At 47.3% G+C, this 18,510-nt stretch overlaps 1 protein-coding gene across 1 annotated transcript in view; it reads right to left on the bottom strand.

The window, feature by feature from the left end:
* The window catches only part of nradd (neurotrophin receptor associated death domain), a 76,776-nt gene that overhangs the window by 18,258 nt on the left and 40,008 nt on the right, over positions 1-18,510 (bottom strand). The gene's annotated exons all lie outside the window — the stretch shown is intronic.

Raw genomic sequence — 18,510 nt, 5'->3', positions numbered from 1 at the left:
GAATGGTGTTCAGAGTGTAGGAAAAATATATTCCACGAAAAGGAACAAACTAATCATTGGTGAGTCCATGAACAAATAAAGACAAAATGGAACAATTGAGGGTTAGGAGGCATACACCAAGTACATAGGTAGCAAAAGAGTGCATGACAAGATAGAATGAGACGAGGAGAAAAAGGGAAAAAACAATAATAAGAAAAAAGCTACATTGTCAAGGAGCAAAAGCACATCAATAAAAGAGATGATGAAAATAGGGCTTTTAAAGGACAGACAGGATTTTACCACAGATAGAGAGAGATGGCAGAAATATTCAATAATTAGTAATTATTTTACTGGGAAATAGAACAAGTAGTTATGACATTGAACAATGAGGCGAGTAATGATACAAGTGTTTTAAATGTAAAAAGTGGGATGTATTGAATAAACTAAAACTCTAGACCCAGGTCTGGCAGGGTTGTATTCGCATTTTTAAAAAAATATCTGTATTTAAGATTTTTCATTTATAACAAACCAACACCACAAAAGACGAATGTCACACAATACAATAACAATGATCTTTTTTGGTGTCACAAGTAGGCCCACATTAACACTGCAATGAAGAGGGCGGCATGTGGCGCAGTGGTTAGCACTGGGACTGTGGCGCTGAGGACCCGGGTTCGAATCCTGGCTCTGGGTCACTGTCCGTGTGGAGTTTGCACATTCTCCCCATGTCTGCGTGGGTTTCACCCCCACAACCTAAAGATGTGCTAGATAGGTGGATTGGTCACGCTAAATTGCGCCTTAATTGGAAAAAATAAATAATTGGTTCTCTAAAAAAATGTTTAAAACACTGCAATGATGTTGCTGTGAAAATCCCCTTGTTGCCACATTCGGGTACACGGAGGAAGAATTCAGAATGTCCAATTCACCCAACAAGCATGTCTTTCGGGACTTGTAGGAGGAAACTGGAGCACCTGGAGGAAACCCACTCAGACACGGGGAGACTGTGCAGACTCCGCACAGACAGTGACCCAAGCCGGGAATCAAACCTGGGACCCCGAGGCGGTGAAACAACAGTGCTAACCATTGTGCTACCTCAATACAGCCAAAACCCAACCAACCATATAAATCTCATCCAAAAGGAATCCCCCCCAGGAAACTAAACTGCCAAGTTCCCCCCCACACCCCCGGCAACAGCTGACGTGGCCAACATTTTAAAGAAGGAAATGAATGGCTGCCATCTCTGGTAGAACCCCTCAACTGACCCCCTGACGGTGTACTTGACCTTCTCCAGGTGCAAAATTTCCATGAGGTCACTAACCAGACTGAGACGCTGGGCGGAGTAGAAGACCTCCACCTCAGCAGAACCCGTCTTCGCGCTGTTAACAAGGCAAAGGCGAGGACACCTCCCTTCACCCCCAACTGCACCCCAAAAGTGACCACCAAAAGGACAAGGCTCCAGATTGACATTAAGAATCACTGACATGGTGTTGATACCCTTTCCCATACCCCCCTCCCCCAACCAGACTATACTCCCACCCCACCAGACTCTACTTCCGCCCCTCCCCCCCCACCAGACTCCGCCAAGATAAAATCCCTCCTCAGCAGGGTCGACGGCAGTGCCCAAGGGAAATGACGGGGAAATGATGGAAAGGCCTTCCGCACCTACGAATCTGGAGGGATCGCGACAAATTCGTCCCAGAGAATCAAAACTTTGCCGACAGCGCCTCCAGACTGGCAAACTGTCCCTCTATGAATAAGCCCCCAAATCTCTCAAGACCATTCTCCACCCCCCCTACACTGCACCCCCACCACCCCAAAACTACCTGAACGTAGAGTCTAAACTCAGCAGCACAAATAGGTGGTCAAATAAGTAGGACGGCAAGTAACTCATCTCCTGACTCCCCAAAACTTGTTCACCATCTACAAGGCACAAGTCAGGAATGTGATGGGATACTCTCTACTTGCCTGGATGAGTGCAGCTCCAATAACGCTCAAGAAGCTCAACACCATCCAGGACAAAGTAACCACTTGATTGCTCCCCCTTCCACAAACATTCCAACCCTCCACCACCAATGAACAGTGGCAGCCATGTGCACCATCTACAAGGTAGATGTCAGGAGTATAATGATTATACTCTTCACTTGCCCGGATGAGTGCAGCTCCGACAACGCTCAAGAAGCTCGACACCATCCAAGACAAAGCAGCCCGCTTGATTGGCACCCTCTTCCACAAACATGCAAACCCTTCACCACCAATGAACAGTGGCAGCCCTGTGTACCATCTACAAGATGCACTGTAGTAACTCACCAAGGTTCCTTAGTCAGCACCTTCCAAACCCACAACCACTACCATCTAGAAGGACAAGCAGCAGATACCTGGGAACCCACCAGGGAACCTACCACCTGGAGGTTCCCCTCCAAGTCACTCATCATCCTGACTTGGAAATATATCGCCGTTTCTTCACTGCCGCTGAGGCAACATCCTGGAAATCCCTAACAGCACAATGGGAGCACCTGCATCTCAAGGACTGCAGCGGTTCAAGAAGGTAAGTCACCATCACCTTCTGAAGGGCAACTAGGGATGGGCAATAAATGCTGGCCTAAGCAGCGACGCCCACATTCTGTAAATTAATTTTTTATTTTTTTTTATAAATGTTTTTTTTTTAAATCACAGATAAAAGCCAGTAACAATATTGATTAAAACCTAAAATGCTACCATATCTTTAGAGTGGACACCACCACCGGGTTTGAAGAATACTTGTCAGACAAAATGGCAGCTAGGCCATTACCAGCACTACTAACTAGAGACCCTGCACAATCTGGCCTCCATCTGTCCCCATTCGGAACTACGATCGCTGAACCACCCTAACACCTTCTCAATAATAAAAGAGCAAATCGGCAACGCTAGACCGTCTGTTCCTCGAAAGAAATGTACTCAGAATCTTTGGAGTCTTGCCTGCCCACAAAAGGAGGCGATCAACTTATTAACCCTATCAAAAAAGAATTTAGGGAGAGAAAAGTGGGGAGAAAAAGAAATAAAACTTTTGGGGGGATATTCCTTTTTAATAGTATGGACCCTGCCCACCAAGGACAGGGGAATAACGAAGTCGGACTGAACCTTACTCAAACTAGCAGAGTTCAATTTATGAAGCAGAGCCCAATCATGGGCTACCCAGATACCAAAAGCTAGACTGAACAAAACAAAAAGGTAATACCCCTCCAGATTGGCTCTCCTCGCCGGGGATTGACCAGAAAGTATTCACCCTTATCCAGATTCAACTTCTACCGTGAAAAGGAGCCAGAACTCCTCAGTAACTTCATTATTTCATCCATAGTGGAGATTGAATCCATAATATAAAGCAGAAGGTCATCTGTGTATAAAGACACCCTATGCTCCTCCCCCCCCCCCCCTCCTTTCTTATTCCCTACCACTTACCTTAAGGACTCAACACTGTGGTCAAAGGTTCCATCGCTAAAACACGAGTTGAGACACTCCATCTAGTACCCTTATTCAACAAAGGGCACCCCTAACTCAAGGCATTAGAGCAGTCACTAGCCATGCAGATCCTATACAATAGTCAAACCCACGAAGAGAACCTTTGCCACAATCCGGACCACCCAAGGATCTCAAAAAGGTAGTCCCAGTCCACCCTATCAAATGCTTTTTCAGCATAAATTTTTTTATTGAGTTTTCATATTTTATATCCAACAATTTTCTTGGCATCCATAGATACAGTCACCTCTGGCTCAGTCATGGACACGGGAGAGGGGAAAAGAACAATATTCAACAACCATCGTATATTGTCCGATAATTGCCGTCCCTTAATAAAGCTGGTCTGGTCTTCTGCAATAACCTCCGGGAGACAGGGCTCCAGTCGCAGAGCCAACACCTTGGCAAGTAGTTTGGTGTGCATGTTCAATAGCCATATGGGTCGATATGACCCACATTCCGTGGGGCACTTGTCCTTCTTCAGTACAAGAGAGATAGAAGCCTGCAAAAGTGCAGCAGGCAATGAACCCCAATACAAGGAGTCATTGATCATGCCCACCATCACTGGAGTCAACTGACCCACAAACTCCTTATAAAACCCTATACCATCGGGGCCGGGAGCTTTACCCGTTTACATCTATCCAATATCTTTTAGTATCTCATGGCTAAATGGGGCCTCCGACTCCTCCCATCTCCTTCTCTTCCCCCCCCCCCCCCCCCCCCCCCCCCTCCCATCACTGAAAAGGATAACCCATCTAAGAATATCGACATGATCAAACACTCCTCCAGGGACTCTGATCTGTAAAGGCTCTTGTAGAATGCCTCAAAAGCCACATTAACTTTAACCAGAGCGGAGGCCAAGCTGGAACTCCAATCCCTAATCTGTATAATCTCCCAGGAAGCTGCCTCAGTTGGTGAGCTAAAAGACGGCTGGCTTTCTCCCCATATTCGTAAAATACCCCACTCAAGCGCCACAGCTGGCTCACTGCCTTGCCTGTGGACAGCAGTTCAAACTGGTCTGCAGCTTCTTCCTGCTCACCAGTGGCTCCAGGGTAGGATCACACAAGTACCGATGATGTACCTCAAGGATAGCATCCACCAGGCTCTGCCGCTCCGGCCCATCCGTATGCACCTTGTAGGCGATTATCTCCTCTCTCATAACTGCTTTAAGGGCCTTCCTCAGCATGGAGGGTGTGCTGAGGCCATCCCTCAGCAATGGAGCATACGGACTCAAGGATGCATCACAGGTTAGAAAAGCCATAAAAAAAAGAATGGTTATACGTAAAGAAAGGATCGACAGGCTGGGTCTTTTGGATAAAAAAAAGCAGCTGAGGGGTAACCCAAAGAGTGAATATAGTGAACACGTTTCTACTGTGGGGAAGAGTGTAACTAGAAGCCATCAATATTAGAGAGCCACCGAGAAACCCAATAGACAATTGAGAAAAAACTTCTTCACCCAAAGAGTGGACCTCATTACCTCAGGGAAGTGAATAGTATCAATGTGTTTAAGGGAAACTAGACAAGCATGAGAAAGGAGGGAGTAGACGGTTACGATGGCAGATTTAGAAGAGGAAAATGAAGCATTAAGTGGATCCAGCATGGATTTGTCTAGCCGAATGACCAGTCATCCTATCCAGATATCCTATGGAATATAATATTCCATCATAGACGTCACTCTCATACTTAACCTCTTGAGGAAAAGGTTTGCCTAAATAGTACCTCGCCCCAAAGGGAATGGAACAAAGCTAAACAGTACTTATCCATCCTTGCATCTCCAGTAATGAATCCAGATTGCCATTTTCCTCAACTTTCCTTGTCCCAAGCAGCACTGGGAAAATTGGATCCAGCGGAGTGTTTAATCTTTGTAGTCTCTACCTGCACCCAGTATGTGTTTTATCCATAACTTTTTGAAGTTAATCATTTGGGCCTCTGCATATACCATTACTGTCAAAACCACCAAACCTCCAACCGTCCCAGATCCAGCCAAAATTTCCAGGAATTAAAAATGAATCTTCCAGACAGTAACACGGATACAAAACAAAGCCCCTTTGTGTATTTTTCTTCACTTTAAAAAAAAATATATTTTTTTAATATAAATGGTTTTGTTTGTTAGTTATAAAAATATCAGGGATGGGAAGAAAGGCGACTTGACTGATAATCAGGAATTGGGAGGGTTGTAGAGGCGGGTTGCCTCGCATACTTTAAAAAGTACCTGGATGAGTACTTGGCGCATCTTAACATTTGAAGCTATGGGCCAAGCGCTGGCAAATGAGATTAGGATTGGTAGACCAGGTCCCTTTCATGCCGTGGTGGAACTCGATGGGCCGAAGGGCCTTTTCTACACTGTATTATTCTGTGATTCTAGTGTCCCGATTCCCAGTGGAGTTCAGAAAGCACGGTCTCATTGAATGAAATGGGGGGAGCCAGAAGATCACTTGATGAAACCTCTCCAAAGTCTCAACAAACCTATGACTACCCTTCCCCTCCTAAAGGTGTGGACAACACTGCCCTATTTCTGCGATAATATTCCCGACTCTGGTTTATCCAATTTGGATTTCCTGTGACTGGAGGTTTGGCAAGAGCTGTTTCTAGTACCGCTGCTGATTGGTGAACAAATCCTAAATCAGAACCATCAGTAACTAAAGAATTATGCAAGTTAATAGCCACAGCGATTTGAACTTCACGCCTGTCCCCCCGAGGCTCTATTGCGTTGAACAGAGCCTCAGAAACAAAATACTTGGGATATTCCTGGCCTACATGATGAATGTTGACAAGCTATTCCGACGATACACCAGAGCTGCCGACATTTTTCTTTTTCCCCTCGCCCAGAGGCACTGAGGCCAAATGTATTGCCCATTTGGTCTCAGCCAAGATCAGCAAACTCTGTGCAGGCTGGGGTTTGAATGGCTCGGTTTGTGCGACTGCCATCAATTGCTCAAGTGTAGCTTCCAGCAAAATTACAGTTCTCTACTTGATTAACTTGCATTAATAACATGACAATAATTCTTCCTTTGCTGTAATGGGCCAGGAAAGGAGGGAGGGAAAGAAGAAAGGAAAGGGCGTTGAGGACAAAGGAAAGGAAGGTGGAGAGGAAAGGGAGAGGGGAGAGGGGGAGGAGAGGGGGGGGGACTGCAGGGAAAGAGAAAGAGGTAGAATAGGGAGAGTGCAAAAAGTTGGGAAAGAGCTAGTAGGAAGGGCAGTGAGAGCAGGAGGAGGACTAAGAAGGGAAGAGAGGGGTTGAAGGAAAAAGTAAAGTGCAGATGAACTAGGATCCTGTGATTTGCAGCTTCAATCGTTGTTCATTCCGAGGCTGGCTGTTTCCAATTTACATGAGCAGCTTAGATTGAGAAGATCGCCACACACTGATCCAGTCTGTAGATTGTACCATACCAAATTCAGCTGCATTGGAGGTTGTCAGAGAGGGGGATGGGGAAAGAGAGTGGGAGGTCCAGTCTAACATACAGAAGTGAGTCACACAAAAAAAAACATTCCTGAACAAAGAAAAGCAAATTAGATTTCACTAGGTTAAATACAGAGGGGAAAGCCATTCAGGCCATCCAACTCACTGTACCAATAGGAATCAAAGGTTCTTTTTTTCTCTACAATGTAACTGTCTTTTGAACTACTTCACTCCCCTACCCAAAAAAAGTTAAGTATGAAATATTTCAAGCAATTAGAAAAGAAATTGACAAATATTAGCAACTCATGACCATAGTTCATGGGGGGGTGGGGGTTGTGGCCTTGCCAATTTGATGAACTACTACTACTGGGCAATAAATATAGCCATGGACAGGGAGTGAGTGTGGGGGGGCGGGGCGGGGGGTCAGATTGGGAGCGGATAGAGGCAACCTCTTGTAAGGACACTATTGACGGCGCCTCTGCCGTTCTCGCCGGCCAGGTACACCACAAGTCCGGTAATGGTGGTGACCCAGAGGGTGTGGGGACAGTGGCGGCAGCACCCGAGGCTGGAGGCGGCCTCGGTTTAGGCAGGAATGACAGGTTTGTTCCGGGGCTGGACGCGGGGTTCCGGAAGTGGCGGTGGGTGGGGATTGAGCGGTATGGCGACCTATTCGTGGGGGACAACTTCCTGAGCTTGGAGGGACTGGTAGAGGAGCATGAACTGCCCAGCGGAATGGGTTCAGGTACTTACAGGCGCAAAACTGAAGAAATAGGGCCGTCCTTTCCTGACCTGCCGCCCCGGGGTTGCAGGACAAAGTGGTGTCGAAGGCAGGGGTTGGTGAGGGCAGGGTGTCGGGAGATTTATAAAGAATTATTGGACTGGGAGGGTGCCCCGATAGGAGAAGTTAAGCTGAAGTGGGAGGAGAGCTGAGAGGGTGCTGGAGGCTGGGTTATGGGAGGAGGCTCGGAAGAGGGTGAATGTATCCTCTTTGTGCGCTAGGCTTTTAAAGTAGTTAACAGAGCGCAGATGATATTGGTCAGAAAGAGCAGGTTTTTTGAGGGGGTGGAAGTTAGGGGGTGGAGGTTAGGTGTGGGTGGTGCATGGGGGCCCCCGCAAATCTTGTCTACATGTTTTGGGCCTGTCCAAAACTTCAGGGATTTTGGCAGTGGTTGGCTGATGTGATGTCTGAGGTGCTGAGGGTGAAGGTGTTCCTAAGTCCAGAAGTGACAATTTTTGGAGTGTCAGAGGACCCGGCAGTTCAAGGTGCGAGAGAGGCAGACGTTTTGGCCTTTGCCTGTCTGGTAGCCCAGAGACGGAACCTGTTGGAATAGAAGGACCCGGGAGGGGGTCTGTGGAGGGGTTTGCCCAGAGATGGAAACCGTTTATCGACTTCTTCAAGGATAGTTAAGAAGTCAGCAGGGGGGGGGGGGGGGGGAGATGAAAGAGAGACTTTGGGGTTAAAAGAGGCAGAGTGGGTGGAGGGTTACGGCAGGGGAGGGTGGCATGAGGGGGAGTGAGTTATTTATTTGTCATGTGATTTCCTGTTTGTTCTCCTTTTGGTTTTATAAAAATATAATAGGTTGCTTTCCCCTTTGAGGGGAGAGATAACTGGTGGTGATTTAACCAGAGGGTCACCACACCTCAGGCGAGGGGGTGAAGGCGGGGCCCTCATGAATAACCTCAGTGGGTACAGGAATTGAACCTTCGCTGTTTACGACACTCCGCATCTCGAACCAGCCATTCAGCCAACTGCTCTAACCAACCTCCAGCAAATTAAATAACGGAACATATTGTTGAAAGGAACGCAGTGAATGCGATGTACGAGAATTTTCATAAAAAGGAATTTGGTAAGGTGCCATATAGGAAGTTCATTGATAAAATTCATGCACGAGGTGTAAAAGGGAATGTCGTAGCACAGACAGGAAGTTGGTTAAAATTCAGAAAGCAGTGTGTTTTGGGTATGATGTAAAGCTGATGTCCTCCAGGGTCAGTTGATAGGATCATTTCTATAGAAATGGACTAATCAACCTATCCCAGTCCACTTAGTCCTAATCACATTTATGTCCCCCTCCCATTTCAAGTCTGCCAGCATTCAGAGTTTTTCCTACGCTCTTGAACTTAATTGCGCACTTCTTTTCTCAACTGCTAGGTAGTCTGCTTCTCTACCCCACCTTTCATAATTTTAAAACATTTCTATAACGCCGTGTAATTTGTGTTGTTTTAAAAATGGTGGTAGTTAGACCATAAGACAATAGGAGCAGAATTAGGCCACTCGGCACATCGAGTCTGCTCCGCCATTCAATCATGGCTGATGTTTTTCTCATCCTCATTCTCCTGCCTTCTCCCCATAACCCCCCATCCCCATATTAATCAAGAACCTATCTATCTCTGTCTCAGTGATTTGGCCTCCACAGCCTTCTGCGGCAAAGTGTTCCACAGATTCACCACCCTCTGGCTGAAGAAACTCGTCCTCATCTCTGCTTTAAAGGATCATCCCTTTAGTCGGAGATGGTTTCTTCTGCTTCTAATCTTTCCTACAAGTGGAAACATTCTTTCCACGTCCACTCTATCCAGGCCTCACAGTATCCTGCAAGTTTCAATAGGATCCCCCCCTCATCCTTCTAAACTCCTACGAGTACAGACCCAGAGTCCTCAATGTTCCTCATACGACAGCTCTTCATTCCAGGGATCATTCTTGTGAATCTCCTCTGGACCCTTTGGTGTATTTCTTGACACCAAGTAGTTGCTAAGAAACCTGTTGTATGCTCTATGGACTGGCTGGCAGAAATGGGTGAGCAGAGGCAGATTAAATTTAATGCAGAGAAACGCAAATTGATTCATTTTGGTAGGAAAAGCAAGGAGAGGGATGAGAGGCAATATACTGGAATATAAAAAGGTTAAAGCTGAAGGCAGTGCAGGAACAGAGGGGCCTGGGAGCATATGTTCAAAAATGGCAGAAAGTTGCAGGGCAGGTTGAGAAAGCAGTTAATAAGGCATATAGGATTCCAGGCTGTGTAAATAGAGGCAGAGAGTTCAAAAGCAAAGACATTCGGGTGAACATTTTTAAAACACTGGTTTGGCCTCAAGTAGAGTATGGTGACCAATGCTGGGCACAACACTTCAGGAAGGATGCAAAAGCTTTAGGATGAATGTAGTAAAGATTTTAAGTTCTTGGACACTGGGCAGCATGGTGGCGCAGTGGTTAGCACTGCTGCCTCATGGTACCGAGAACCTGGGTTCGATCCTGGCCCTGGGCGACTGTCCGTGTGGGAGTTCGCACATTCTCCCAGTGTCTGCGTGGGTCTCACCCCCACAACCCAAAGATGAGCTGGGTAGGTAGATTGGCCACGCTAAATTGCCCCTTAATTTGGAAAGAAAAGAATTGGGCACTTTAAATTTATAATTTTTAAAAACGTTTTTGGACTCTGGAATGGTTCCTACAGATTGGAGGGTAGCGAATGTAACCCCGCTATTCAAAAAGGGAGGTAGAGACAAAACAGGGTGTGAGAGACCAGTGAGCCTAACGTAGGTATAGGGAAGTTGCTCGAGTCCATTTATCAAGGATTACATAGCACAGCATTTGGAAAGCTGTGGTGTAATCAGACAAAGTCTGCATGGATTTATGAAAGGAAAATCATGCTTGCCAAATCTACTAGAATTCTTTGAAGATGTAACTAGTAGAGTTCACCAGGGAGAATCGTTGGGTGTGGTTTATTTAGGCTTTTGACAAGGTCATATATAGCAGATTACTATATTAAAGTGCATCGGATTACGTGTGGAGTCTATGCTGATTAGCAAACAGGAAGCAAAACGTTGGAATAAATTGGGTCTTTTTCTGATTGGCAGGCAGTGACTAGTGGGGTACTGCAGGGATCTGTGCTAGGACCCCAACTGCTCATATTATATATTAATGATTTGGACGAGGGAATTAATTGTATTGAGCTGGATTCTCTGCCGTCGGGATGCTCCATTTCACCGGCAGCCCGAGGGCTTCCCGACGGCGTGGGGCTGCCCCACAATGGGAAACCCCATTGACCAGGCAGCGAAATGGAGTATTCCCGCCGGCGTGCTGAACAAGAAATATGGCGCGGCAGGACGGAGAATCCAGCCCACTATCTCCAAATTTGCAGATGATACAAAGTTGGGTGGGAGGATGAGCTGTGAGGAGGATGCAGAGATGCTTCAGCAGGATTTGAACAGGCTGAGGGGGTATATGCACGTGGGTAAATGTGAGGTTTACCGTTTCGATAACAAAACTTGGAAGGCAGATTATTATTTGAATAAGTGTAAATTAAGACAGGTGGATACTCAGTGAGATCTTGGTGTCCTCAGTCGCTGCATCAGTTACTGAAAGTAAGCGTGCAAGTACAGCAGGCAGTTAAAAAGGCAAATGTATGTTGGCTTTCATAGCGAGAGGATTTGAGTATAGGGATGTTTTACTGCAATTGTATAGGGCACTGGCGAGGCCACACCTGGAGTATTTGGTGCAGTCAGTTTTGGTCTCCTTATCTGAAGAAGGAAGTTGTTGCTCTGGAGGGAGCGCAGCAAAGGTTTACCAGGTTGATTCCTGGGATGGCAGGACTGTCATACGAGGAGAGATTAAGTCGATTAGGATTATATTAATTGGAGTTTAGAAGAGTGAGGTGATCACATAAAAACGTATAAAATAGGATGAGACAGGATTGGAAGAATGTTCCAGAGGGTGGGGGGAGTCCAGACCGAGGGATCATAGTTTGAGGATAAGGGGTAAACCTATTAGGACTGAGGCGAGGAGAAATGTCTTCACTCGGAGTGGTGAATCTGTGGAACTCACTACCACAGAAAGTAGTTGATGCCAAAACGTTGTGTAGTTTCAGAAAGGAATTAGATAGAGCTTTTGGTGCTAAAGGGTTCAAGGGATATGGGGCGGGGGGGGGGGGGGGGTATGTATGCTTCTATGTAGAATGGTTTTAGGGTGAGGGACTTCAGTTATGTGGATAGTTTGGATAAGCTGCGGGTTGTTCTTTTTAGAGAAAGGATTTGATTGAAGTGTTCAAAATCCTGAGGGAATTGGACAGAGGAAATAGGTAGAAACTGTTCCAGCTGGAGGAAGGGTTGAGAACCAGAGGACACGGAGCGGCAAAAGAAGCGGCGGTGACAGGGGGAAAAAATACTGTTATAGAACACAGTGACTGATCGAGATATGTAATTCTTGGCTTGAGAGACTCCATTATGGCTTTCAAAAGTACATGAAGAGAAAAAGAATTGCAAGTTTCACGGGCTGGGGATGGGACTAGCAGAGATGCTCGTACAGGGAGCTGGCATGAACCCAATGGCCTCAAGTCCATGCTGCAACCATTCTTTTATTCAATTATCTACACGTTTAGCAGCCACCCCATCAACCTTTGGAGACAGAGGGGGAAAAAAATTGCTTTTACAACAACATCCTTCATGACATCCTAAAGTGCTGCACTATTAACAAAATATTTTAGAAATGTGGTCATGATTTTTAAGTAGGAAGCATTGCAAACAATGCCCCAGAAACAGCAATGTGATAAATGACCTTTAAGCGGTTTCAGTTGCAAGGACATATTGGTCAAGGCACCAGGTGAACTCCTCTAATCTTTCTGAAAATATCGTCATTGGATCTTTGTCCATGAAGAGAGCAAACATCTCCATTTAACATTTCAGACAAGTGCAGTTCCTCAGTACTGCACTGGAGTGTCAACCTGGACCACACACTTAATTCTTTGGGTTGGAAGTTGAACCCACAACTTGAATAGACAGTGTTACCACTGAGTCAAGAGGACTGGGAGAGAATTTCAGGGACCATAATTAGGTTAACTTACATTTAGAACATAGAACGATACAGCGCAGTACAGGCCCTTAGGCCCACGATGTTGCACCGAAACAAAAGCCATCTAACCTACACTACGCCATTATCATCCATATGTTTATCCAATAAACGTTTAAATGCCCTCAATGTTGGCGAGTTCACTACTGTTGCAGGTAGGGCATTCCACGGCCTCACTACTCTTTGCGTAAAGAACCTACCTCTGACCTCTGTCCTATATCTATTACCCCTCAGTTTAAAGCTATGTCCCCTCGTGCCAGCCATTTCCATCCGCAGGAGAAGGCTCTCACTGTCCACCCTATCTAACCCCCTGATCATTTTGTGTGCCTCTATTAAGTCTCCTCTTAACCTTCTTCTCTCCAATGAAAACAACCTCAAGTCCATCAGCCTTTCCTCATAAGATTTTCCCTCCATACCAGGCAACATCCTGGTAAATCTCCTCTGCACCCGCTCCAAAGCCTCCATGTCCTTCCTATAATGCGGTGACCAGAACTGTACGCAATACTCCAAATGCGGCCGTACCAGAGTTCTGTACAGCTGCAACATGACCTCCCGACTCCGGAACTCAATCCCTCTACCAATAAAGGCCAACACTCCATAGGCCTTCTTCACAACCCTATCAACCTGGGTGGCAACCTTCAGGGATCTATGTACATGGACACCTAGATCCCTCTGCTCATCCACACTTCCAAGAACTTTACCATTAGCCAAATATTCCACATTCCTGTTATTCCTTCCAAAGTGAATCACCTCACACTTCTCTACATTAAACTCCATTTGCCACCTCTCAGCCCAGCTCTGCAGCTTATCTATATCCCTCTGTAACCTGCTACATCCTTCCACACTGTCGACAACACCACCGACTTTAGTATCGTCTGCAAATTTACTCACCCACCCTTCTGCGCCCTCCTCTAGGTCATTGATAAAAATGACAAACAGCAACGGCCCCAGAACAGATCCTTGTGGTACGCCACTTGTAACTGAACTCCATTCTGAACATTTCCCATCAACCACCACCCTCTGTCTTCTTTCAGCTAGCCAATTTCTGATCCACATCTCTAAATCTCCCTCAATCCCCAGCCTCCGTATTTTCTGCAATAGCCTACCGTGGGGAACCTTATCAAACGCTTTACTGAAATCCATATACACCACATCAACTGCTCTACCCTCGTCTACCTGTTCAGTCACCTTCTCAAAGATTTGACATCTATCGACTCAATTTAATACAGAGAAATGTAATTAAGGTGAGGAAAATTCCTGTGATGGATGTCGGAAATTATTATATTTTTTGTAATAATGTTATTAAAAACCCTGGTTCAAATACATAGACAATGTATGTCTTCTAAAGCTGTGATTGAGTCGTAAAAGGTAGTCACTAATTTTAACCATTGACTGGTTTACAGAGATGGACAATGGAATATTGTTCATAGAAAGGAGAGTCCCTGTGGTGTAGATAATTTAATGAGGGAATGGTGTTTAGTCCAAGCTAAGCAGGTCATGTGGTACAGATGTAATTAGTGTGGGGGGGGGGGGGGGTGTCAGTGGTCTGCTGCAGGATTGTAGTCTGACAAGACAGAAGGATTTTCAGGTTCTTCCTAAAAAGGATCTCTCGCCAAAGGTCTGCACAGAGCACAGCAAGAAACCCTGATTGCTAACTTTATTTAGGAGTAGATTTTGAACTGTAATAGGTCACTTAGTTGAAAAATATATAGTGGCAGGTGTAGTTAATGAGTTTAATGTTTTTCCTTTTATTTAAGAACAGTTTAACTGATAATTGTAAAGCGCTTTCTTTGCTGCTAATGATGTGGTCAAAAAAGATTTTAACGAAAGAATTTTTGTTTTACTCCCATGTGCACAAGGTGTGCTCCCTCGATTTTTTCATGGTGGATAAGACGTTGTTGGTTGGGGTGGTGGATGTTGAATATTCAGCAATTGTGGTGTCGGACCATGCGCCGCACTGGGTGGATTTACGAGTGAGTGTGGGGGGGGGGGGGGCGCCCACAATGGAGGCTGAATGTGGGACTGTTAGCGGAGGAAGAGACGTGTGAGCGGGTGAGTAAGGCCATCCGGGGATAAGTTGAGATTAATGACACGGGGGAAGTTTCGGCAGGTACTGTCTGGGAGGCACTGAAAGCAGTGGTCAGGCGGGAGTTTATTTTGATTCGGGCACACAGGAAAAAGGCAGAGCGGGTGGAGATAGAAAGGCTAGTGGAGGAAATCCTGCAGGCAGACAGGAGATATTCAGAGACCCCGGAGGAAGGGCTGTTAAAGGAACACCAGAAGCTGAAAATGTAATTTGGGTTGTTAACCACGGGTAAGGCGGTAGGGCAGTTGTGAAGGAATAGTTGCAGTATAAGAGTATGGGGAGAAAGCGAGCAGGATGTTAGCACACCAGTTGACGAAGCAGGAGGCAGCGAGGGAAACTGGGAAAGTGAAGGACACAGGAGGGAACACGGTCTTGGACCCGACGGGGGTGAATGGGGTGTTTAGGGACTTTTATAGCAAATTGTATAAGTTGGAACCCCCAGCCAAGGAGGATGGGATGAAGAGGTTTGGAGGGTTGGAGTTCCCGAAGGTTGATGAGGGTTTGTGGGCCCCAATTGGGCTTGTAGTAGTGGTAGAGGGGTTGGAGGCGATGCAATCGGGTAAGGCCCCGGGACCAGATGGGTACCCAGTGGAATTTTGTAAGATGTTCTCGGGGGTGTTGGGCCCACTGTTGGCAAGGGCCCTCAATGAAGCAAAGGAGTTGGGAGCACTCCTTCTGACGTTGTCACAGGCATCGATCTCCCTCATTTTAAAACGGGATAAGCATCTGGAAAATTGTGGGTTGTATAGGCAGATTTCCCGGTTAAATGTGGATGCCAAATTACTGGCAAAGATCCTGGCCACAAGGATCGAGGACTGCGTCTCAGGAGTAATTGGGAGGACTAGATGGGATTAGTCAAGGGGCGGCACTTGGCGACCCACGTTAAGAGGTTGTTGAATATAACCATGATGCCTCCAGAGGGGTGCGAGGTTGAGGTGGTGGTGGCCATGGGCACAGAAGGCCTTTGATCGGGTGGAGTGGGAATACTTATGGGAGGTCCTGGGGCGGTTTGCGTTTGGGCAGGGATTTGTGGATTGGGTTCGCTCTAAGCGGACGATCATATTGGACCCACTGGGGGGAATTGGAGGGATTATGGGGATATCAGAGGAATTTGGCCAGTTTTCGGGATACAAATTCAATATGGATAAGAGTGAGGTCTTTGTGATCCAGGCGGGGGGGGGGGCAGGAGCAGAGACTGGGCGAGATGCCGTTCAAAGTGGTGGGAGGGAGCTTTCGCTATTTGGGTATCCAGGTGGCGCGGGAGTGGGAGCAGCTGTCTAAACGGAACAGATGGGGGACTTTCGGAGGTGGGATGCGCACCCATTGTCATTGGTGGGGCGGGTACAGACAGTTAAAATGGCGGTCCTCCCGAGGTTTCTGTTTGTTTTCCAGAGTCTCCCAATTTTTATTCCCAAGGCATTTTCCAAAAAGGTGAACGAAGATATCTTGGGATTTGTTTGGGCGGGTAAAACCCCACGCGTGAAAAAAGTGCTGCTGGAGCGGGGGCGTTTGGGGGGGCTGGCCCTCCCGAATTTTATTAACTACGGCAAATATAGCAATGGTGAGGAAGTGGTAGTGGGGGAGGGGAACAGGTGGAGGCGGCCTCATGTAAGGACACAAGTTTGGGGGCATTGTTAACAGCACCTCTGCCGATCTCGCCGGCTCAGTACTCCACAAGCCCGGTAGCAGTGGCAGCCCCGAGGGTGTGGGGACAGTGAAGGCAGCACTTGGGGTTAGAGGGGGCATCGGTGTGGGCACCGATATGCGATAACCACCGGTTCGCTCAGAGCCGGGGGGGGCTGGATGGGGGGTTTCGGAGGTGGCAGCAGGCAGGGTTCGAGAGATTTGGGGATCCTCTTATTGAAGAGGGCTTCCCGAGCCTGGAAGAGCTGGAGGAGGCGTTTGAGTTGCCGGGGGGGGGAATGAGGTCCTGTATCTGCAGGCGAGGGATTTTGTACAGAGGCAGGTTTCGACCTTCCCACATCTGCCACCCCAGGGGCTACAGGATAAGGTCGTATCGAGAACAGGAGTAGGAGAGGGGAAGGTCTCAGAGATCTGTGTGGGGGGTCCCATGAGCCATGTCGATATGTTTTGGGCATGTCCGAGGAGAAGGGGTTTCTGGCAGGGGCTTGCCGACGGCATGTCAGAGGTCTTAAAGCGAGGGTGGTTCCGTGTCCAGAGGTGTCGATCTTCGGTGTGTTAGAAGTCAGGTGACCCGAGAGCCCAGGGGGTGAGAGGCGCCCACGTCCTGGACTTTGCCTCCCTGGTGGCCCGGAGACGGATCTTTCTTTTTGTAAAAATAAATTTAGTCTACCCAATTCATTTCCCTACACATCTTTGGGTTGTGGGGGCGAAACCCACGCAAACACGAGGAGAATGTGCAAACTCCACACGGCCAGCGAACCCAGAATTGAACCTGGGATCTCAGCGCCGTGAGGCTGCAGGGCTAACCCACTGCGCCACCGCGCTGCCCTCGGAGACGGATCTTACTAGGTTGGAGGGACTCGAAGCCCCCGAGGTCGGGGGTGTGGGTTAGCGACATGGCAGGGCTTCTCAGACTTGAAAAATTCGCCTTGAAGGGTTTGCTCGGAGGTGGCAGCCGTTCATCGACTTCTTCGAGAAGAATTAAGCCGTCAGCAAGGATGGGGGGGGGGGGGGGCGCACGGGGGACACAAGTAAGGATAGGAGAACCAACAGAAGGGTGGTTGGGAAAGGTGGCATTGTTTATGTAGCCATGTTGGCTAGGGTTTGTTATATTATTGTGTTTTTGTTTTCATTTGATGTTTAAAATTGTTAAAATTCTAAATGCCTTAATAAAATATTTTCTGAAAAAAACGTTCTAAAACATTTGTTCATGGGATGTGGGCGTCGCTGGCTAAGCCAGCATTTATTGTCCATCCCTGAAGGCATTTAAGAGTTAACCACATTGCTGTGGGTCTGGAGTCACATGTAGACCAGATGGGTTTTTCCAACAATCGACAGTGGTTTCATGGTCACCTTTAAATTCCAGATTTTTATCGAATTAAAATCTCACCGTCTGCCGTGGCGGGAGTCGAACCCGGGTCCCCAGAGCATGACTGGATCTCTGGATTACTAGTCCAGCGATAATATCACTACACCACCGCCTCCCCTAATGTTTTAACAAGATACCTATTGGTCAGAGTCATCACTCTGGGGGTGAAGGATCCTTTCCTCACAGCTTTACAAATTGTTTGGGGTCTGGTCCAGTATCCTAAAAAAAAAACTTGGGGTCTGGTCTGATACCCCAACAGTCCACTAAATGGGAAAGTTGCATCAGAGCAGGGAGCAAAAAATAAATCAGTGAAGAGAAACTATCCCCACTAGCTGATGAGCCAGGAGCTAGAGGCAATAAATTTAAGATAATCACCAATTAAGGTGCTACACAGGGCACATATGACTGGAGCACGGCTTAGTAAATTTTTTGGGGTAGAGGATAGGTGTGCAGGATGCTCGAGAGGCCCAGCGAATCACACCCACATGTTCTGGTCATGCCAGGTACTACAGGGGTTCTGGGTGGGGGTGGCAAAGGTGCTTTCGAAGGTGGTGGGGGTCCGGGTCGAACCAAGCTGGGGGTTGGCTATATTTGGGGTTGCAGAAGAGCCGGGAGTGCAGGAGGCGAGAGAGGCTGGCGTGTTGGCCTTTGCGTCCCTTGTAGCCCGGCGCAGGATATTGTTAATGTGGAAGGAAGCTAAGCCCCCGGGG

Source organism: Scyliorhinus torazame, chromosome 11 (assembly GCF_047496885.1).
Source record: "Scyliorhinus torazame isolate Kashiwa2021f chromosome 11, sScyTor2.1, whole genome shotgun sequence".
Taxonomy (NCBI): Eukaryota; Metazoa; Chordata; class Chondrichthyes; order Carcharhiniformes; family Scyliorhinidae; genus Scyliorhinus; species Scyliorhinus torazame.
The sequence above is the reverse complement of the archived record's forward strand: the minus strand, read 5'-3'. Positions and strand labels throughout refer to the sequence as shown.